At 41.8% G+C, this 24,395-nt stretch overlaps 1 protein-coding gene and 1 long non-coding RNA gene across 7 annotated transcripts in view; one reads left to right on the top strand and one right to left on the bottom strand.

The window, feature by feature from the left end:
* Window positions 1-24,395, top strand: part of bcas3 (BCAS3 microtubule associated cell migration factor) — a 308,540-nt gene that overhangs the window by 191,712 nt on the left and 92,433 nt on the right. The window lies entirely within an intron of this gene.
* On the bottom strand, window positions 10,415-17,286 carry LOC118299648. The gene is made up of 3 exons (XR_004789913.1): window positions 17,178-17,286; window positions 11,655-11,749; window positions 10,415-10,768 (listed from the first exon to the last, which is right to left on the bottom strand). It is a non-coding gene; the product is annotated as an uncharacterized LOC118299648 (long non-coding RNA).

Raw genomic sequence — 24,395 nt, 5'->3', positions numbered from 1 at the left:
ATATTTCTTGAAACCAATTGTAGAATGTGTAAAACATAAACAAAAAAAAATGTATAGATAAGACACTGGCACCTGTTGGGTGAAAATCAGCTGAATTGAAGAACAGCCATGACCTAACCTGAACCAAGCAGATTTGTTGTCAAAACCCAAACTGACATATGGGTTGTTTCTTGTGTCCATGCGTTTGTTTATTTATTCATTCATTCTGGGGTTTTGTACTTGTTTCCTCCACCTGCCATGTGTATACATCATGATTTCCATGTTCTGCTGTATTGATGTATCGCTCTGACTCTCTTTCTTTCACCGCTGATATTTTTCATGATTCAATTTGTTTGTTGACACCTGCGAATTGTTGAGTGGTAACACGTGTACTGTTATGTTTGAATCTTCCTAATCAGCAGCATTAGTCATATTATCAGCTGAGGAAGGCGATGAGTGAGGGAAGAAGTATTCAGTATTCATTCTCACAATGCCCAAAATAGTCTTAGTCTGTTTTACATTTGTATATGTCATTCTATTTGATTATTAGTATTATCTACTAAGTAACATATATAAATTATATGATAGTGTGACTGTGATAGATTTTATTAAAATTTTCAGGCAGCTCAATTTACTTAATAATACTGACCTTAGCATTGATAGTATTAATTAGTTACTACAAGCCATTTAATACAACATTATATGTGTACTTCACAACATTTCAGTGGGAAATATTGTACTTTATCTAATGGCAGTTTGACTGGGTTTATAAACATTACAGCTTCAACTCGCCAACGTTCATCATGAAGATCAAATGTGTTTGAGAAGATGATCTGATGACTTATTTTACTTGTGTATATTGATATTAAAGCCATAATATTTCACAATTGTGTAAAGACTGATTCTTCTGAATACATTCAGGGATACAGTATTGGGCATTCATCAGGCCCTTTGCATACATGTCAGATTGAAAAGCACGTTGGTCCACATTTTTCTCTTGCCATTTTATTACTGCAAGAGAGGGAAAAAAACAGTTTTTCATTTTTTTTCTGCTTTCAAATTAAAAGTTGACTCCTGAAATAATTGTGTTATAACTTTTCTTCTCTTTTCCATGTGGTGTTGTCTTCATGCCCCGGTCTCATGGTGATACAGGTGAGCGCTGCACTTCCAGCTTTGTAACAATAAACCACACAGTGCTCTCTCTCTCTCTCTCTCTCTCTCTCTCTCTCACACACACACTCTTGGCCCCTCCTCAGTTTCTGTGTCAGGGCCCCAACACTCCCTCCAAGGGACCCTCCAATCTGTCCCGACACCCTGTCATTATTTTAATCAAATGCAATTACCACCACTCTTAGGACAATTGAGTTTTGTTGACTGCCCTTTTTCTGTAACCCCTTGTCCCTTCCCCGGCCCGCCCCCAAGCCCACCACAACACACATTTACAACAACTGTCCCGGACAAGAATTAAAAGTCATGCAGGCATGTGGGCTAGAGAGGTAGGGGAGGGTCAGTGATTGAAAACACACATTGTACTGAGGGAGGGGGTTTGTATCGTTGCAGGGGTGGAGAATTTGATTGAAGTGTTAAGAGAGACTTGTGTTTGTCTGGCTGGCCAGGGCCCAGCGCAAGTGTATCGTCCAGGCGTTCTTTTGGTTGGGAAGTGGCCAGGGCTGGGTGAGGAGGGTTTAAAGACCATGTGAGGCCCGTGTGGGATGAGGTGTTGAACTGACCACCATTTGTGCAGAGATTATCGCGCAAAACACAGGCCTGTCTTTGTCCTCGCCCCTTTCATTATATTTGTGTGGCTGCAAGATATGATTTCAAGTCATTCCAGAGTAAAAGGGAAGATCAGTAAGGTGCGGAGGGCAGTTGTGTCTGTGTTTGTGTGAAGGGAAGGGTTGGAGGGGGTTCATCCCTGTTCTTCCCCAAGCAATCCGCAGGATTCCTTCTTGTAACTTTGAGTGACCTCCACCCAAGACCAGACACACAATAACCTAGCAGATCCCCTCAGCAGCCCCCTCCTTGTGTGAGAGGACTTAGCTGGTGTCTCAGAAATTTATGAGTCGCCTTCAGGTAGACTGCAAGTATGTGTAACAGAGAAAGAGGTCAGGTTAGAAGCTTAGGAGGAGTGAGATGATGCTCGTGCCCCCCCCCCCACAATGTACTCCAAAAGAAGGCAATATACACAAGACACACCAACGGGGTGGGGGAATTCCTCATGCATGGCTACTAACCAAACATGAAATGTTTATGTTGTCTGTGTGTGGGAGGGTGTGTGGATTTGCACACTCCAACAAAACAAAGGACAGGGTTGACTCCGATCCCACCATTTCATGTATTCTTGCATCACAGAGTGGCAGCGAGAGCGGCTGCCATCCCCAGACCAAAGATACAGCTATTGAACAGGACATGACATTAACATTTCACTAGCACCTTTCCTCTCCCTCTTCTTTTTCTCACCCTCTCTCTCTCCTTTCTTTTGACATGGTGCTGGCATTCCCCAGAGCTATAGCACACTCACATTATGCTGGAGGAAGTGCCACAAGCCAGAGGCAGAGTCACATAGTGATGGGAGACATAGAGCAAAGTGAGCTGAAGGGAGGTATCTCAGCAGCAGGCGTCATGTGGTAGAAGAGCCATAGGGCAGCCTGCTTTAACCCCGGGCACTTGCCTCTCTGACAGTCGTCTAACATGCTCCTCTCCTCCCCTCAGACACCCTTTCACACGTTCCTTTTAAAGATCTGTACAGAAGGGTTCTCCTGAAATGACTTTTTAATGTCTGTGTTTCTTACGTACTGTACTTTGCGCAAATGTTGTGTTTGTCACATCTGTTTCGGAGGCGATGGCGGGGAAACGAGTTGAAGTGGAATTTTAATGAAAGTCATTAGATTCAAATTACCGCCTGTTGGGAGGTTTTTACTTGTCCTTTAATAGCCTATAGTGCAAAGTGTTGGGGATGGAAGTGTTGATAATGTTCAAAGAAAGAATATTCAGACTGAGCTGCAGTAAGCTAACTGGGGCCTTATAAATAACAGGGTCATGGCAGCCTTTTTTGACCTTTCTTCATTTCATTTGGTTTCTTAATAAAAGACTAGCAGCAATTCAGGCCAGAAATAGGGCGTGCTCTACCCAGCCCTGACCAATGGCAATGTTTACTTTAAGAATGACATTAACACCCAGTGTACATATGCTAAGAGCCCTCAGAAAGTGCAGTGTGCGGTCAAAGCAAGGGATTTGTTCAAATTAGGCCCTTAAAGATCATGTAACATAAGTGGAAACAAATGTGGATGCCTCTGCCATGTTATTCTTCGGATGCTCCGCCAAAGCCCTGGGTTTCAAGACAGCTCATGTCTCAACTACTGAGTAAAAGGGAGGCAGGAAAAGATGTAGCATCAAGCTTTTTTTTTCTTGTCCAGAGCTCTGTGCTACACTCCAAGCTCACTTTATGAGACACCTTGGAGTGTTTAGGGAAGGCTGGCTCTAAAGGCCTCCATAATGCAGCCTCTGAGAGTGTGTAGGAGGCCAAAGTTATGCTTAATGCGCAATGCCCATTGAGTCGTCTGGTATACATGGTAATGAATGGTGGTCAGAGAAACAGTGTCCTGTATCAAAGAGCTGAGCCAACACGCCTTTCTCACGGAGCATGAGAAGTGGCCCTTTGTCACTACGGACGCCTGCTATCGACTCCCAGCATCTCGAAAAATATGCCCCATTGTTGGTGAAGGCCAACTCCGTTTACAACTCTGAACTGACAGCATTCCTGAAGTCAGCAACACCAGCCCCTCTTCCTATGACTTCTGAGACTGCTGGCAATGGAATCATTTTGTATCTTTTTTGTGTAGTTGTACTTTTTATCAAATTATATGTTGTTGTTTTGTTTTTTTGTTGTTTTTTTTTTTTGGGGGGGGGGGGTGGTAGATTTATGTTTTGTCTTTACTAGAATATTCTTTGACTTAAGTATTTTACTTTGTGTGACCTATATCTCATTGTATCATTAACATCCAAGTGCAGTTCGTACTGGCACCCAAAAGTGCCATCAAGGACACACACAAGTGGACATTTAATTTTAGGCGATTTGGGACATTGTGAGAGAAAGTCATTAATTGTTATCAGATTCAAATCATATCCCCTGATCAATCCATGACCTTGGCCTGTTTAGATTTACAATTCTGAGTTGGATTTTAAATTATTTTCTTCATCGGTAATTATTACCACTTTGGTAATAATTAAAAAGTTGGACAGTTTATTATCTGGATTGTGTATTATCCAGGTGAATACCAAATGTTTTTGGGTTTTTTGGATTATGTTAGTACTGTGGTGATGTCCTGAAGATCTAGAGAAGATTTCTCTTTGGCAGTACCATCCAGGACAAAAACCTAGAGGGGGGAGGAGAGTTGAACTTCGTTCCTTCTCCCCGTCTGGAACATGCAGTGATCAGGAAAAGACTTACCTCCTCTCTGTCTGCAAATAAGCAGAGCGAACCATGGAGACTGCTGAGGGTTTCTTTCTCCATGAAATTGGTGCTAGGGGAAAACAGGTGATTGACATCATTTTAAAAGCACCACCACCGGCGCCCCATTCAGTCCCCTCTAGTGTTGGTAATGTTGGAATGTTTTTCATCAGAAGGGGGCTATTTACTCGGCTCCAGCATCTGCATGAGTGTGTCTGTGAGTGAGAGAGAGAAGCAAAGCTCAGGAAAGCATTTATTTATAGGTATCTGAAAGCTGCTGGGTGCTGAAACTCTGGCATGTATTATGACGTGCCTTTGGAAAGGCAAAAACAACAAGATTCAGCTATTTCTGTCACGTAGGTTAGCTCCCCATTGTGCTCCATAAAAGCTGTTTTCACTCATCCCTTCATCCACATTACTTTCTCAGTCCAAACTGTGTTTTTAGTGTTGCTCTAAACCCATGTAGATGTTCAATGATAGTGAACTGTGTATGCCAGGAATCTCTGTCCTGCATGATAACTGTTGAGGCAATACTAAGTTTTGGTGTGAACACATACTCTGTTCAGTGCTGCTTACAATCATCAGAAATGTACAGCACTTGTTAGTGAGAATGCTTTAGTGCAGAAGCTGGTAGTTCCTAGTTCCTTGTCTGTAGTAGAATATTGCCTACATCGGATCACTACCCATGGCGCTAACAACTCCAATGATGAAGTCAGCACCTCTCAACATTTCACTCCTTAATGGAGTCTTCCCTGCCTTTGTCCTTAACCATCCATTTCCATTAATTATTCAGCGGGAGAAAGGAAAACCGTTTGAGTGGGTAACACTGATCCAGTGTACTCAACCAATCTATGCAGTGTAAGTAATAAAATACCACACACTCAGACGACACAATAAAAGAGATGGAGACAGAGGAGATGCTTGTTAAAAATGTAAGTAGACGGAAGCTACCCGAAGACAACAAAGGGAGGAGGACGCAGTGGCTCAGGAGTCAAAAGACACAGCAACGACATCTTAGTGTCTGGGTTAATCAGCAAAACAGGCCGATAGCAGCTGGTGTTTCACTGTATCCGCCCAGTCCACGGAGGGCGCCTGTCTCAGCAGAGGCTGATACAACGTGATGCTCCCTCAGTGCAGCTGAGTGATGCTAATTGGGATTAGCGCCCATTGCGCTAAAGTGACACAAGACATTCCGAGGCCAGCCTTTCCAGACTTCCACTTGCCACACTGTCAAACACTGCCGTATGTTTTTTTTTTTTTTTTTTACTCGCCCCCAGGGCTCAAGAAAGATTCAGGGCATAGAAGATAAAAGCCAAAGAAAAGTGGGACCATGAAAGAAAAAATTGAGTTTCTTTTTATTTCCTGAAACAAAAAGTTGAGAACAAAAAGACCCTGCTACTGTGTTATTGTACCAGTGCCTAGGCTGGAAAAGGTCACAATGCACTTTTGAACTTTCCCTCCTCCGAATGATGGAAGGGAGGGGTGGGGTGGAAATCCATTAGACAACCTGCAAAGATGAATCCGCTTGAGCTCCGCCATCAGATTCAGATCTTCATGAGGCTTTTGCACCCTGAGTTTGATAAACCCACCCAGCTAGCCGGTGTGAAGGGGTTGGAGAGATGATGATTCTTTTCTTCAGATTTTGGAGGGGTGGGTGGGGCTTTTCCGAGGTATTAGATCCATGAACTGGGAGTGCTGTATTGAATATTTTATCGACTGTCTGCTTGCCCGGTGCTGACCTGCCTGACATGCTAAGTTCCTGGCTCGCTGGAGACGCCACGTCGCTTCGCATCAGCCCAGCCACCCGTGAGGCTCCCCTGCATTTCCTGTGAATAAACTCGCACACAGTGGGGGAGGAAGAGAGGCCAGGGCACAGGGGCACTGGGGCTGAGATGAGGAGAAAACACACACACACATACACACATTCTTTCTGTGAAGAACAACACACACAACCTTGGCTACAGTATGAACTCCCTTGGTCAGAGCCTGATGAATTCTCTGAAAGCACTCAGTGAATTGAAACGACCTGAAACCTCTTTTTTAATTACGACCTCACTGTCTATAAAGTTTGCTGCATCAAGACAGGCCAGAAACTGCTGTGGTTGTCTAATTAGAACATGATGAATAATCCAACAGGTCCTCAAACCCTAAACAATAAAATAGATTCAGTATTTTTCAAAGGCTTCAAAATTAACCCATTTCAAGCATTTTCTGATCAGGGGCACTTGCTGGCAGAGCTACATACCAAATCAGTATCAGTTATAATGGTGATTCATATTATAGTCATGATATAAATAAACTAAAGGATGGGATGAAAACTATAACCTTAAATGTCAAGGTCTATACACCAAACCATCCACTCCCTCTAAAAGGCTTTTGCAGCAGTATCCTGTAATCACAGTGCTTTGCTGAACTATGACATTAAAATACTTTAGATGTAAATGACCAAGGAATATTAACGCTTATTTTTTTTAAACTATGGTAATGTCAAACAAACCTCTCATGACTGTTTATGACAAACTGTAAATATTCAAAGGAATCACAAACTCCTTTGCCACCCACATTTGAGGGCACAGCAGAAAGAATGATATGATAATATGAATAGTACATGATGTTGAATGTTATTTTTGCTTACCTAGAGATCATATTGTAATTGAGATTTATCTTTTTGTTTGGGCATCTAGTTATGCATCTTACCAGATTACTTTAATTAAAACTGTTACTAATCAGGAGTGCCATCTTTTTCACATGAGGTGTGAGTAACATTTGCACAACATAAACAGGTTGAGAGTGACACAGTCTAGTGTGCTCAGGGAGTTATGCTCCGAGGATGTGACTACACTCTCTCTCACCCTTCAACACCCCCCCATCCCCATCCCTCTGTCTCTGGCTCATTACTGGCAGTGGGGCTTCCTAATGTGTTAAAATTCAGTGGGGTGGAAACGTCAGCCAACGGACTTTGGTTCCCCAACGGTCTTTACTTATTCATGCAAGCACTGGCCTCTCCCCAGGACAGTGTACCGCTGACCCAGGAGGACAGCAGGGCTGAGGAAAAAAAAGTGACCCTGCATCAGGGTCACTCAGCATTTTAGGCCAATGAGTTGACAAACGGCGGCGTCAGTGGAGCACTGTGCTCCCTTCTGTTGATGATGAAAATGTGTCACTCTCCAACCCCTCCCCAACCTCCGTTTTGTTTTTACACTTCAGCATATCCTGATTGCCACACCACTTGATGGTGAATAAAGTTATCACAGATATTACTGAGCTTGCAATAAAAATGAGAGAATACCAGGAGCATCCACCCATTATGTGACTGGAGGGCAAAGCCTGAAAGCAGAAGTGACTAATTTCTAATCCTTTAGATTGGGAGTTATTTATTTATTAATTTTTGTATTGCTTCATTGGGGAACACAATGTGTATAGTTGTATTATTATGTTACCATTGCAGTTAAGTAGAGGAGTTTGGGGTCATAAAGAAAGTGGGTGCAAGACTTTAGTTCAGCCTGGAGGTGTATGACTGAGGCCAGGTTGGGTGTTGCGGTTCATGTGAGCAGTGAATGAGGTTTACATTGTCATGTAGGGAAAAGGCAGATGTGTTTTAGATTTTAGAATCAGTAATTTCAAGTTTGTGGGCGTGATGGGTACAAAATGAGACTCGTGACTGAGTCATGCTGAGAACTAATATTCCATAGAAAGTGTTGTCCAACCACATATAGAGGCAAAGTTATGCATAGCTGTGGCCGGATTCCAGCATGGGTCGGAAAGCCAAATGGGAATAATAGGGCACACTTTTGGACATTCCACTCCATACACTCCATCCATCCAAGCCACCCCTATCCTCTGTAAACACTCCTAGTCTTACCTCCCATGTTTCCCTCCCTGTATTCCTTGGTCCTCCCTCTCTCCTCTCTGCTCTCCCACCCTGCCCATCACTCAGCTGTCAGGGAACATTTGGAGAAACCCTCCAAAAGTGTTTGTTTTGCTTCTCATTAGCCACAGAGCCCCTATAAGATGTTTTACAGTTGGACCTTCAAAGGAAGGCAACTTTTAGAGATTTGAGATGGAGTTGGCTATCAGCTTTTCCCCTGCACATTTTCCTCCACAGAGAATGTGATTCATCAACCAGGGTGTGTTCTTCCACAAAGCAATGTGACATTTTTGACAATGTTGTGGTGGCTTAACTGTCCAAGCTTGGTTGTGGAGAAGTGGGAAGACCCGGAATGTCATAAATCAGTTAAGCATGACTCAACGTTACATATACCATGCAATAGTTTTAGAGCAATGTAATAGTTAGAGACCTACTGGATATCTGGAAATTTCTGGATTGACATGATAACTGACTTTTTCTCAGAAATATATAATATGTATTTTTACAGTACAGGACACTAAAGCTCCAAATCCAGATGAATGAAGATTTGAGTTTTTTTCAGTATCACCAGTAATTCCTAATTTTCACTTTCTTGCATTTATGAAACATTTTAATCCACAATTTTCAGACATATGGAAAATATCAAAACTATAATAAAAAAAAGTGAATGCTATGTTCAAGAATCATCATATAAATAGTGGATGAGACTGACTGACACTCACTCAGTGCATACCCTGCTCCAGACCAGCAACAATGGAATCTGGCTTGGAGATGTTTTTTATACAGGCATAAATAATTGAATTCACCACTTAACCTCGGCTCCTTTTCTTTGTATTATCACTATTTGGCATGTACTTATAGTATGTGTGGGGTGTGATTAATGTACCTCATTGGTTATTTAAGTTATTGTATTTTTTATGCAGTTCCACCTTTTTTTTTGGAGCAGAGAGCGGCGGCAATGTAACATTTTTTGGGCCAAAAAAGAAGCCATAAAATTTTGGGGTGGATCTTGAAAAGGGGGCAGATCCAGGAAGTGTCTTTTTTCCCTTAACATTGGGATTTTATTGACATTTTAGTGCAACTAAATTGTTGCACTACCAATTAAATCAGTTCATAAAAAAAATATATTGGAAAAAAATGTCCAGCCTAAATTGTATTGATCATTTTTGGCCAACAGAACAGTTCTTTTTTCAGCCATATTAGCCACATAGCTCAAGTTAATTAGCATCAAACAAAGTGATTACACAGCCTAGTGCGGTTCTTAAATGGCAGAAAATAATATTTTGTTAAAAAAATGTCCACTACACCATTTCTTGGTTCAGTCCACCTTTTTTTTGGAGCAGAGAGCAGTGGGAATGTAACATTGGCTGAAAAAAAAAGAAATGCTGTGCCTCTATTACTGTTGAGCAATTACACCTTGTGATCATTATTTGATTATATTATATTAACAGAAAGATTTGGCTAATGTTGATTCCACACAGTCTCTCTAGATATGTAAAATTAAGCATCACAATCATTCTTTTTTTTTTTTTTATCCAGGGAATGTTAAATTATTTCCAGTTTTCATGAATTCTCCCTGGGAGCCTCACAAAAGAAGGCAAGCCAAGGCACGTTTATTTATATAGCACAAATTCATACACAGTGGCAATTCAAAGTGTTTTAAAAATGAGCAGATAAAAGAACATCAAGAAATAAGAAGAGAGGGCATGAGAGGAAGTAAAAAAACAAAAGGAACTGAACTATATGAAATAGAAAAGGAACATGAAAAAGTGTATATTGCCTTGTTAATATAGCCTCATGACCAACAGCACTCCTTCTCTACCTTTTTTAGTGGAAGACAGTCACTGTAGTAAAATTAGACTCCACCTTAGACTCAAAGAAGGTTTTTATGCTTTGCCACACATAATGCTGGTACATCAGTGTGGCTGAAGGGCGCCCCAGAGGGTGCTAATTGAAAAGGTTCACTTTCCAATCCTAGAACATTGCTGTCAGTCGAGGATCTGACAGCCGGCATGATGCGGACACGCCTGCCTCTTCAAACCTGAGACTTTGACATTCAGTTGATTTAGTGGCTATTTGTCGTCTCCTCTGTCAGAACTAGATCATAACATGTGTTTTCCGACCTCATTGGAAAACAAAACTGCATTGTTTCTCCAAACTACCACACTGAAAGCTGGCCCTCACTGAGAGGGGGCAGCGTCTTTAGAATACAGGGATTTTTAGTCAGTTTATCTGTGGCTATATTGTCTTCTTTACCTCACTCGGTATTGTCTTCCATATCCCTGCAGCAAGTCTCAGTAGGTCAGTAAAGTGCCGGTGGTACTCTATTGCCTCATCATCTACACCCTGCCATGCTACATAATCAACCCTCTCACCATTACGCGCCTCCACACCATTGCTGCCGCCCTCAGTCCCTCCACGGCCCAGAGTCCACAGACCAGTCACTGGCAGCAGCACCAGCAGGGCTCGAGCTGTCAGGAGAAACGACTGTATGAGCAGTGGACTGACAATGCTGCTCTGCTGTTTGTGTCAGTGAGGGATGCCATCTCTGTTTACTGTCTTTATATCGGACATCTTCTCCACGGTCTCAGTGCATCCAGCATTAAATATAAACATTTACATTATTATCTTATTTGAAAGTTGGACTTCTTTAGCAGGATTATGCAAAAACTACAGAACAAATTTCAAAGAGGAGGATGGGACATGGGCCAAAAAAGAAGCCATCAAATTTTGGAGTGGATCTGGAAAAAGGGGCAGATCCAGAAAGTGTATTTTTTCCCTTAACATTGGGATTTTATTGATATTTTAGTGCAACTAAATTGTTGCACTACCAATTAAATCAGTTCATAAAAAATATATTGGAAAAAAATGTCCAACCTAAATTGTATTGATCATTTTTGGCCAACAGAACAGTTGTTTTTTCACCCATGTTAGCCACATAGCTCAAGCTTATTAGCATCAAACAAAGTGATTACATAGCCTAGTGTAAGGCATAAATGGCAGAAAAAAATATTTTGGTAAAAAAATGTGTGCTTCTGATACCAAATCTGACTTTGGCAAAACCAGTGTGATGCAAGTAGAGCTGTTAGCTTCTGTCTCTAATGGTAACATTAAATCCCTGTCCTGCTATTTGCTCTGACATCCACCACACCATTTCTTGGTTCAGTCTATGATTTTTACCTCTGTGTCCTTCACATGACCACAACACATTTCTATACAGTCTTTGGGACAACAAGCATGGACAACACCATTTGCCACTCAAGAGGTGTCCCATCCAAGCTGCCACAGAACCACTACCATCCCAGCGTGTCAGAAAGCCATTAAAAGCTGGCCTCCTAAAATGGATTCTCAGCTCACCCATGTTGCTTCTTCTCTCAGGCCATATTTAATAAATAAAGCCGCTGGCACTCTCTCCGTCTGGGCGAGAGAGCTTCTGCAAAGTGTGGGGGGCACTGAGAGAGAGAGAAAGCAAGAGGGTCACTATTATATGTTGCTAAAACACTCCAAATGTAATTCAGCCGCAGGTCAGAACTTTAAAAGTGCAACCCAGTGTGTGTCCCAGGGTGTGTGTAGTGACACTGTATGTGTGCGAGGGTGTGTAAAAGGGCTTGGTTTTTAAAGGGTTTTTAAAAGGTTTAGAGGAGTGAAGGTAGGTGATGGAGAAAGCGTTAACATCAAACCTCTCTCGCCACATCTCTCTATCCTGCTCTTCCCCTCCGCTGGCCATGAAAGTTTGATGTTAGAATTAGGTTGTTGACTCATCTCGCACCTCTCTGCTCATAGTATTGACAGGCTGCCAGTGGACTGCTGGGCGGGCTGAGATAGCCACTGAGTGTGTGCTCCCTCCCTCACTGTCTCACTTTCTCTCCTTTTGCTTCAGCATCAGCCAACAGCGTCAGAAGTGTTTTAACAGCGCTTTAATGGCCTTGGCCCCAAGCCTCACTTCCAGCACACGCTCGCTCAAACACACACATACACATCAGCACACTGTGGGTTGGAAATAGCTTGCTGGTGGTAAAAAAGTGTTGAACAGGGAAAAAAAAAGAAAGAGAGGGAGCTTGTTGTGCTGATGGAGGATGACATGCCCTCCTTTTCTCACCCCTAGTTCCCATCCTCCTTCCTTCTACCCACTGGCTTCTGTGACCAGCCTACCTGGATTTCATCGGCTTTTTTTTCTTCTTTTCCAATCACTTTATTTCCTTCAGTAGAGTAACATCTTTCTGTCCACTGAAAGTATCATATCAGGTGTTTTTCTTTTTTTTCTTCCTCAGTATCGTTCGCTGACTTTTACCTTTATAGACCATAAAGATAGGAAAAGGATGTGGTAGAGTTTGGTTAATCAGTTGTTCATGAAATGTGTAGTAGCAATGTTATCAAATGAGAGTTTTTTTGGATTTTCCACTCTGACATGAGCAGCATTGTTGCGGAAAATCCAGACGTGCTTTTGTTTTTACTGGAGCTGCAATTTGTCATCTACTGATGAGGTTGCATCCTGACTCATTCTTTCCTTTTCTCTCTGTTTTTCTCTCTTCTTCACCATCACACCCCCCACCCTTTGGTTCAGGGTGCGTGCGTGTGTGTGTGTGTGTGTGTGTGTGTGTGTGTGTGTGTGTGTGTGTGTGTGTGTGTGTGTGTGTGTGTGTGTGTGTGTGTGTGTGTGTGTGTGTGTGTGTGTGTGTGTGTGTGTGTGTGTGTGTGTGTGTGTGTGTGTGTGTGTGTGTGTGTGTGTGTGTGCGTGTGTGTGTGTGTGCGCGCGCGCGCGCGTGTGTGCGTGTGTGTGTGTGTGTGTGTGTTTGTGTGTGTGTGCGTGCGCATTGAAGGGTTTAGCTGTGAGGAGCACTGTGCTAGCAAGGCCCAGCCAGAGGCAACGCTCATTAACAGAGTTTAGCCACACAGGCGCTGAATGGGACGGCTTGTTGACACACACAATGGGATCAGCTCCCTCAAACTCAAACAACACACACACACACGACTGAGTCATGGCTCCAGCTTGACGCGTCATGCCCCCCCTCTTACCCTTTTCAGACTGTGTGTGTGTGTGTGTGTGTGTGTGTGTGTGTGTGTGTGTGTGTGTGTGTGTGTGTTAGGTCATCTGATGCCCTCTTTCCTTCACCTTAAACTGTCACACTCAAGAACACAAACAGTCACATGGCACCCAAGCTCTTGTATACATACATAGATTTTCAGACAAATTCTACATGCATAATCTTATTTACCGATCGTATGTACACACATCTCTGGGAACCTTACATGGATAAACACACGCACACACATGCACACACACACACACACAGTAGAGGAGAGAGAAGCACAATAAATCTATTGTCTCTAAGTGGCAACAACCACAACTGTCCCTCACAGATTTCAGTGTCTACAGTGAAGTTGTCTCCTCAAGGGTTATATCATCCTCAAGGCCCCCTCCCTTAATCCAACCGCATACACACAAGGAAAAAATATACACGTGCTTGGTAATGGAATAAGCAACCCTAATACACAGTAAACTGACCAGACAGTGCTAATAGGTTCTTTCACTTTGGCCTGGTTTGGCTGTCACATGGCAGTAGGACAAGGCTCTGTCTTATGGCCCCATCCACCCTGCCGGATGGGACATATCAGCTCCAATTTGGCCCATCGCCGCCTTTAAGAAAATTCATCAGGCCCTCGTTAGGAATGAAAGCAGTCTGTGTACCAGGATCCGGGGCAGATGGGAGATAAGTTCAGGCTCCCACGGACATGGAATATTGAAGGAGCAGTGCTGTGTTGGTGTTTTGAGTAAATCAGAGAACATGCAAGAACATAAGGACACTTTAAGCGTTTGGGATTTTGTAATTTGAAGAACCACACTTGCAAGGATAAAGTTTACCATGAAAAAATGAAAACAAGGCATTGAGGGTAAATTTAAAAAAAGTACCTCATTCACCTGAAGATTTAGACAACATTGCTATACTCAGTTATGTTCTTCCACAAATGCTTTGGCCTCCACAGTGCACAGGCTCACTGGTTTAAATAGTCCACTACTCTACCCAGCTGACTCACTGTATGTATGACTGCTTGCTGCTGCTGCTGCTGCTGCTGCTGCTGCTCTGAATTATCACATGACTTGATGTATTGCTTTGTGGCAAACATCTGCAAAGGGGTTGCAGTGGTTATTTCCATTAACAGTAAATCTGCAGATTATGTTCCTGATTAATTGTTTGATCTGTAAGGCCAGCACAAATTCCCATCTTTTGTTATGTTATGCAAAGTCTTACAGCTGAGAAGCTTTAAATAGGTAATATTTTTTAGCTTTGTTGCTGAAAGAAAAAAAAGACTTTAAGAATGAATTGCACGTAATAAATCATTAATTTTGGGATTTTTCTGAGGTCAACCTCAGAATCCAGTGACAAAGGTCATAATTTTATCCCAGAATCTTTATGGGCAACTTGTATCAAAGGCGTCTGACAGCAGTTTTTGCGACAAAGCACCCACATTGTTGTTTTCTATTAATGCCCGCACCGCCGCCATCCTGACCAGCAAGGACCTACTGTATCTAGATTGTCCTATTTCTTATTAACAAAGTACACAAGCAAAAAAAGGGAGCGTTTGTCTCGTTGCCTTGTCAGTTGTCTGCAGGGACTCACAAGATGAATGTGCCATCATTTCTATACCGAAAGTAAATTAAAAGATTTTTTTAAATGAAATAAAGTTAGTTGTTACGAGCCAGAGTACTGTCACACTTGTAACTTCATTCTAAGACGTCTGAGTTTGCTCTCCAAATTTTGACTTTAATCTTGGAAAAGAAATCATGTGTTCCCAATCCTCATCTTTTTGAAATACAAAACCCAGAAAATCTGCCTGTTAAAAGCTCGGTGCACTAGAGACCAGTATGTAATCAGGGCCTCTGGAATCCCACAGTCGTCTTTCCCCTGCAACCACAGATGTCATTTTTGCTTTCTGAGATTTGATCACAATTGTTTCTGATCTGATCTCACAAGGTTAATTTACCTCTGTAACCCATGTGCAGCCACTGGTGTGGAGTGTCAGTAATGAAATGAAGACCAAATCGTCCAAGAAAACTCCATTGCACAGAAGTTTTCCTTCTTTACATGTACAGTCGTGTTGTCGCTTTAGCTTTGAGTAAAGATGAGATAATGGATGTAGTCAAAAAGCATTTTTTTGAAGGGCATCTACTTTAACTTCACACTAGTATTAGGTAGTGAAGGTGCCCCCAGGCAGATAGCATCAGCTCTCAGCTGCCTCTAGTCCTACCAGCCTGCATGCAATGACTGCAACTGTCCACCATCCACCTGGTATAATTTCATCATACAGCTAAACAGAGCAGGTTGTATTACAAAACCCACTCACCGAACACTTAATAACTGATTCTTCATGCCGTGTGGATTCCACATAGCCTGGGACCCAGACAAATTCTGGGAGCTCATTTAATTTGCTATACCAGAATATGGTCTGGATCCCCTCCATTTCGAATTGATTTCCCACCTGCAGAAATCTTGCCGGTCCATTCACAACCGATTATCTGATAATGGACGGGGTTCATACCATGACACAGATGGAAGCGACCTTTGTAAACAACCAAGATGGCTGCCGCTGATGAGCAAGCATTTGACTCAAAGTACCTGATATTTTCAATTTCTCCCACAAAAACGCCAACACTCGTTCACAGACATTGTCGAATCATCATCACAGACTTCTCCCCTCTGCTCTAGTCTGTTGACATTTTTGAGTCGCTCACAAGATTCGTTGCTCTCACTGGTTGCAGGTCTGTCCAATTGCATGTGGTCTGCGTCTGTTGGTAATGCCTCTTGAAAATTGAAAATGAACCGAGAGGTCCCAGACTATTACGCATTTGAGTATAAGTCTGGCTACGCTAGATTCAACAAGATGTTGGAAACTTTCATCTGAGATTTGGCTCCATGTTGACATGACTGCATCACATCTTTCCAACTGCACATTCATGCTGCCACCCCATCGCAAAGGTTTTCCACAGGGATTCACATCTGATGGCTGTATATAAGGATGGATGATGCGTATCCTCTTCCCTAACTGTAATAAAGTGAAGCCAAACTATCCCTGACACAGGTGCTGCCGTCCTCGTAGTTGGTGACGTCATTTGGAGACAGAATCAGTGCAGTAGTGAACGATGAGTTGAGGTATGGAATCGAGGTCCAGCTCACACACCGACTCAACCAATCTCATTCTCCACCCGTTTTTATAGCATTGAATGTTTATTTAAAATCAAACTCATCAGAAATATGATACACTTGAACATCGTTGAGAAATTTCTAAAGTAGCAGAATTCATATTTATTTGATGAGTTCTTGATGTGTGGAGGGGGCGGGGTTGAAGACCAATGCTGCAGCCAGCCACCAGGGGGTGATATTTTGGCTTCATCTTTGGAAGCTGTCATGTTGATTGACTGATTAAGTTCTTGCATTGAAGGGAGGTCACTGAAGTTCACTAAACTAACTGTTACGTTCGTGAAACCAGTTTGAGGTTGACCTTTACTTTGTAACATGGAGCATTTTCCTGCTGGAAGTAGTCACTAGAAGATGGTCAACTGTGTCCATTAAGAGAGCAGCATGCCCAGCAACAATAAGCTACCATGATTGATTGGTATTAAGGGATCAGTGTGTCAAGAAAACATTCCCCACATCATGCCTGTGTGAGTCTGTGATCTTAGATTGACACCACAACTCATCCAAGTAACAATGTACTGTATATAGTTATACAACAATATACTGTATATTGTAATTAATTAATTAATTTAATTCGTAATGAATTGATTTGGGGGATTCGTGGGAGACAGCACATCAGTTAGGTAAACAACAGCTTCAACAAGGCATTTCATGAAATATAAAAAAAAATGTTGTGATTGCTCACTTGGCTTGAGGATCCTGTTTGGAGTTCTAGAGAATGTATGTCTATAAACTGGAAATGATGTGTCCCAGTCTGCCTTACACAGCAGTCTGATTACTGAAGTGAAACACCCCCCTCTCTCCCTCCTTCCTCCCCTTATCTCCTCTCTATCTATCACATTCCTCCCTTTGATCAATGCCAGGGGCATGTGTGGTCAGAGTCAGTGTCTGACTGTGCGACTGAGATTATGAACCTGTTATCATGTGTACTGTGTGTGTTAGTGTGGCGAGTGTGTTTGTGTACATACCAGATTGGCCATGCTTTGATCTCCCATGCAGTGTTGTCTTTGAACTGGAGAACGAAGAATGACAGAGGCTGGTGTTAAAGCAGCAAAGGACTTCAGCTGATAAAGCAGGAGTTACCACAGCTCTACAGTGACAGTGATAGGCCTCCAAGAGAACGAGGCAGTTGTCTTGTATCCAGACCAAACACAATCTGATGGAAATAGAGGGGCAAAATTTATGGGACAATTAGAACATTATATACTCAGATGTATTTCCTTTTTTTTATTTGAAGCAATTGTTCACATGCTTTTTCAGCTGATAAAGCAGGAGTTACCACAGCTCTACAGTGACACTGATAGGCCTCCAAGAGAACGAGGCCATTGTCTTATATCCAGACCAAACACAATCTGATGGAAATAGAGGGGCAAATGTTATGTGACCATTAGAACATTATACATTCAGATGTATTTTTTTTTTTTGAAGCAATTATTCACTATTATTTTTCAGGTGATGAAAATAACTCTATGGTAGTTAATACAAATTATTGAAAACTGTCAAATGATGTGTTGTTCCTAAGATATAGTTTAGAGCTAAAGGGGCAGTAAGCAATTTTAATCCAATACACTTTTTTGTAAAATTCAGCGAGTATTTCCTCACAGTCCGCTAGCTTTCTGTTCTATGTGTCGAATTTTTCAGCCCTAAAATTAAAAAATTGTGTGTGCAGTTTGTAAAAAACACTCAACACCTTAACAGGCATGCTAGCAACAGATGCTACGACTCAGGTGTTTTGCCCTTGTGGTTAGCGCATCAGTCTCCCATACCCAAGGTTCGACCTCCGACAATTGCAGTCAAAAAATCAACAACAAACAATCTTTTTTCCAAAATCGCTTACTGTACCTTTAAAAACTACAGCCAGCTCTGGAGGTTGGTACAAACACTTTTGTGTGTATGTATTAGAATATTTAAAAACTTATTAAAAGTTTGCATCAAATGTCTCACATTGAATTTTATTTATTTTCTTACATTTGCAACACCTCTGAATGTGTTGTGATCTGACCTCCAATGTGTCTGGAGCGTGTTCACAGCTGTCCACCTGCGATCAGTTCACCTGAGACAGATAATCTTCCTTCTACCAGCTCTGAACTGGGCCAACAAACATCAGATACAAGACCAGAGTTGTTGCTACTCTCTGTCGTGTTGTTTCATGGGTCATTCCCAAAAGACATGACTGCAATGTCACCCTTACCCTGTTGGGAAGTGTTGCCCCCCCAAACCCACATGCTTCTCATTTAGGGCATCAGGCATCTCGGCTGCAGTCATGACCTCCCTCCTCAGAGTTTTATGAGGCAGCCATTAACTCCCTGCTGGCCCTACGTGGCCTGCTGGCCAGATTTACAGCATCTTGGAGTCAGTAGTGCATTTGTGTTAGGAAAAGCTGAGACTGTAGATTATCACGAGGGCCGCCATAACTCGCCCAGTGGGCGTTATGGGATAAGGTGTGTATGTTGCCTGCCCCAAGCTTACCGTGTGACTGTGATCCTCCGTTAATCTGCAGCATTCGTGCTACTGAGCTAATGGATCCAGCCACAGCATTAGCTGTGGGGGTGAAAGATTGTCGACTGGAAGGATTGTGGTGGCTATTGAGCAAGATTTACAAACAAGAAGCCCTTTTCCTTTTAGCAGTTCTCTGGTGTGTGAAAGCCATTATTACTGAAAACAGATGTATGTTGAAAACTAGAGTGTGAAACCTGGCTAATGTGTTCTGAATCTCAAAATCCAGCTATAATCCAAGAAATTTTCATCATACAAGATGCAGCCCTTTTCCTCACATGGTCTGTTTACATACTCAAAGACTGAAGGAAAGACATGGCATTGTGTTTTTACGGAAGATATGCTGGTGCTGGTGAAAGACACCCAGTGACACTACCGGTTCTGCTTGGTGAAGTTTGTGACCTTGATTCACTCGGGAAAGCAATTGTCAGCACTGGCTTGAATGCTGATACATGCTTTCAGTGCCATACAATCATGCCAGCAAATTAATTAGGTGCTACTCTCTGTGCAGGTTAAGTTTAGACCTTTAGTATGTTGACAGTTACATTTTTTTTTTCTTGCCATTTAAGACATTGTGCCCAAAATAAATTGGACATCTCACACCTCTAAATGTGTCTTGTTTAAACATTAGGGTCATGCACTAAAAAGGCTCACACATGGTTCAGAGTGGACTGAGAGTTGAGAGTAACTATTTAGACAGAGGTGGAGTTGCCTGTCAGTTTGAGGAGTAAGATGAGGGAAGTGAAGAAGATTATAATGCGGCTAAAGGGGGGAAAGTGAAGGTAGACAAACAACCTGGATGACCAAGGTGCATAAATCTTGCTTCATGATTGGAAAATCATGAAGAAAACCCCCTAACTCATAACCTCAGGATTTAGGGGGTGAAAAGCTTTAAAAATACAAAGGGTGGGTCGCAGTTCACAAAAAGAAACCAGTGGAGGTTGGAAAGAATTCTGTCAGTTCAGTTCTACAAGTCACTCGTGGGTGTCTGAAGAGATGAGTCCTACTCTGGACATTTGGTTCTACCACTCACCATCATTTGGCAACAAAAATCCCTGTGTGGTCAAGGGTGAGGGAACTGATATAACTGACATGAAACTATCTATTTGCTCCCAGCCTCAGTGAGGACGATGATCCTCAAACCAGTACCAAGGTAGATGAAAAATAACGTTTGAAGACATGTCAACACTGAATTCTTCTTTGAAAGCAGTGCTGTGGACAGTGATGGCTGACCTTTTCCCTTCAAATATGGGGTGGCATTCTGAGACTGAGGTGTTCATTTTGTGTCAGAAGCATTTGGGAGTTCGAGTCCCAGACTCCCAGAGTGCCACTTTATGTCTTAAGGCAAAGAGCTAACACCTAGGCACTTAGCTCCATAGCATCTCTCCTCCTCCTTTCTCACCCTTTTCCCCAGTGGCATCCCACTGGAAGAAGAGGTGGGATCACAGTCTCAGAGGTGTTGCTGGACCTGTCCACAGCCTCAGTGTGTGTGTGCGTGTGTGTGTGTTTTCCATTGTTCATGTGTTGCGTGTTGTCCATACTAGCTTCTTTTTTTTTCATGTACTGGCCAAGATCTGGTATCTTTAAGTTTATCGAAGGCTATGCCAAATGCAGTATTTGCTTAGAAAATCTATTATCTTGTATTTTCCAACGAATAGTTTTCTGTTGGAACAGCCACTAAAATGGCTTTCAAAATAACCTTTATTAGAATTTGTAGTCCTCATTGCTAGGAACATTAGATGGCAACGTTACGAAGCTGCTACATATCACTTGACATAATACGTGCAGACATACACTATCTTGTGTAGTAATTGTGCCTTTGAGCCACCTTTATTTTTTTTCTTAAAAATATGTGTGTATAAACGTATGTCTGACTTTTTGTTTTTCTTGTTCACTGCACGAGGCCATGATGCCCTACTCTCTTAAATCAGAGGTTTTCCAAAATGGACTGCCCCAAATTTGGCCTGATCCTGACATGCACAATTTCTTTTCAAAAGTGAGCCTGATTTGAATGAGACCTGATTTTAGTCAGATCGATCCTGAATAGACCAGATAATCATTAGGTTTAGTTCAATGTTGCTCAAACAGAAAGACCACAACACTGGCAAAAACTTGATGCATGACCAACCGGGTAGTAAGTCTGCTATAGGGATGGATTTGGATATTACATGTTTTGATACAGATCTCGGACCTGTTGTAATACAGTAGTACCCTACCATACCTAATTAGACCAAATGTCATTTGTGCACAGCGAAACTCAGTTATCCTCTTCCTGCCTGTTTTTTTTTTGCGAGGTCTCTGTTTCCTTAAAGTGGAGAAAGAGTTCAGAAGTTGAAGGCCAGATGTTGGTCACATCCAAAAGGCTCCCATTCCCAGTCTTATGGCATACACAGTCATACAGCTGAGCTGGTTCACTGGTTTGTAGGGGCTGTCAAAGCACTCTCATGTACACTCAACTGCTAATAATAATAATAGGTATAATAACATGAATGTACTAATGGCAAAAGCCACTGAACAATATGGCATGACAGGCATATACAAAGCATTATAGGAAAATATGTTGTTGATGTACTTCTGATGATGCAAAAGCATGTGATTACTTTATACCTTAGCCCATCAGAAAATCCCCCTTCACATGATAGTTTCTAGAAATATTTGCTGTAATATCTAATTATAATTTTTTTTTTATTGTGAAGGTCTCACTCAAAATTCCTCACTTATTTTTCATGTTTTTAACCTAAAATACAAAACACATTTCAGATTTACATCTACACTTACCATCACTATCACATGTGCCTCTGTTGACCCAGTGGAAAAATCAGCTTCAGCTTCTCTGTCTCTTCTGCCAAATTATGGAAATGTCACGTTTTTCATCTGACTGGCCCAAGGGACCTTCAGTACATCTACAGCATTGTGACAACGAGATAATTTGTTTGGCAGCTCATTTCATAGTAGTAGCACAGCAGCTTTGGATTCACAGAACTGGGACAAAGACACTAATCTTCAGTGTTTCCCCTGAGCAGCAAGCTTGCGGCCAAGCCTTTAGTGCCTCTTAGCGGAGCCAAGTTCAAGCAGGGCTGAACACAGCCGAAGAAGGGCTGTGTGATGTGGAAACACTCCTGGACCACCAGCTCTAATCAGACCGATGACGGCTAAAGACAGAGAACCTTCTTTGAAAGCAGTGTGTGTGTGTGTGTGTGTGTGTGTGTGTGTGTGTGTGTGTGTGTGTGTGTGTGTGTGTGTGTGTGTGTGTGTGTGTGTGTGTGTGCGCGTCTGTGTGTGTGCGTCTGTGTGTGCGTGTGTGTGTGCATGTGTCTGTGTGTAAGGGGCCTAGACAGCTTTGATCCCAAGGCCTTGTCATTTTTATGGGGGTGTTGAGAAGGGTAAGCCAGGCCAAGGGAACAGGTCACAGACTATCAAGGCAATGTGTGTGTAAGGTTAATAATGTATGTGTGTGTGTGTGTGTGTGTGTGTCTGTGTGTGTGTGTGTGTGTGTGTGTGTGTTGCCATACATCCTTGGTTGTCTTTATTGCCTCTTGTACATGCTTGTACTTGTACTCAGAATATTTTTAGTCCACAAGTTAAAAACAAACCATTTTAAATTCACGCAAACATTCAAAATTTACTTTATGGCATCGGTTTGAAAGATTGGAAGGAAGGAATAGGGTTGCATAATGAACCTCTTTGCTTTTTGTGTATTGGCCAAACGTGTGTTGGCCAACAGAACTTACGAAGAACTGAAAGATGGTTTAAAGTTTTTGGTCATAGTCTGAAGGTTTGTTCAGCACCAGTTTTGTAGTTGAGTTACTAAACATCGAGTTTAAGTCAAGTCCAAGTCGGACTCCCCAAAGAAGATTCCATTACCTGAGTCCGAGTCTTAGTCATCAAGGTTGAATTTGATGTAAAATCTGTTTCTGACACTACGCACATGGATCCACATGTCGGCTGGTGAACACACTTGCCTGCCTCTGCACGAAATTCAGTAATGTTACTGTATTAATGAAGCCATCAATATCTTATGCCAAATTATTATTGCCTGTGACAAATAACAAACTAACAAAATATTGTGATTTCTCGTCTCCAACTTCTAAATGAATGAAGTCGGTGCTCAAATCCAATCACAGTCACACAAGTCGAGTCAAGGTTAAGTCTGAGTCCTGTACTATTCTGCCCTCGAAGTGAAAGAGGTGAATGTTTGAACTTTCATGGAAAAGTCCTTCTGATTTCAAATCATGAACATACGAAACAGGAAAACACAATCACAGCTTAGACACACTGCACACACGGTGGACAGCAGCAACTCTCCAGCTTTGAAGTTTGTGCATCCTTTTAGTGTAATAAAAAAAATCACCTCCATAGGAAACCTGACTGCTGTACAGAGCTGTATGAAATTATTTTCTTTGTTATATTTCTGGTAATTCCCAGAGGAATAAATGACGTTCAAAGGAGTTTATTTCCCATCCCTATTTTCAAGGATGGTTTTAATATGTATTTAGTCTATTTCTTTTTCATGAAAAACGAATTACAGTTAATGGGATTTGATGTTCTCCACCAGAATCACATAAAGAAACAACATTAACACTGTATAGGCAGATAACATTTTCTTGACATAAAATGAAAGAGTTAATTGAACAAATAAAATGGTGGTAAGTTCTTATATTTATGATAATAATAATAATAAAAATAATAACAATAACTCAATTTGATATAGTGCCTTTCAAAGAACCCAAGTTATTATGATGTGTGGGGTTATGCTCGCAAAAAAATTGACTCACACCCTCAATATTTATTGACCTTGGATAAGGCTCTGTATGTTGGGGAAATTCATAATTTCTGACATTAAAGTGGTACATTTATGAGAAAAAATGTTGCAAATCTAAGAGATAAATCTCTAAGAGAAAAAAGTCTACGAGAAAAAGGTCGAAAATGTACAAGAAAAATAGTCAAAAAAATAGTGTTTTGTTTATCAAGGAACTGCATCGCTTCACAATCTCCACAGACACTGCTGAATACCGTGTACTATGTCTGCAGTGGATCACCTAATCAAATTATACTTTGTTTAAAAGCAGTATTTCAATCTGCTCTGTCTACATGTGAAATCTTACGAACAAGTTAAAACAAAAGGTGTTTATGTAGTTTAACTGCTTTTCTTAGTTTAAAGAAAGTCTTGTAAATGTTGCTACTGGCGGAGACAAACCAGCCCCTGTCTTTACCAAAGGTAAATCCAAATGGCTAATTATTATGCAATGACGTCATCAGACCTTATGCCCGTATGCCTCCTTCATTCTTTCTAAATTTCACTCAGTATTTCAAGGACAGGAATGTGATTTATTTTATTAACAGTAACTCAGGGAAATGCCCAGGCACTGAGGGATCCTGAAGCTTCAGTACTTTTTCCGACTTTTTT

Source organism: Scophthalmus maximus, chromosome 11 (genome assembly GCF_022379125.1).
Source record: "Scophthalmus maximus strain ysfricsl-2021 chromosome 11, ASM2237912v1, whole genome shotgun sequence".
Lineage (NCBI taxonomy): Eukaryota > Metazoa > Chordata > Actinopteri > Pleuronectiformes > Scophthalmidae > Scophthalmus > Scophthalmus maximus.
Note: the sequence above shows the minus strand (reverse complement) of the source record. Positions and strands in the feature narration are given on the sequence as shown.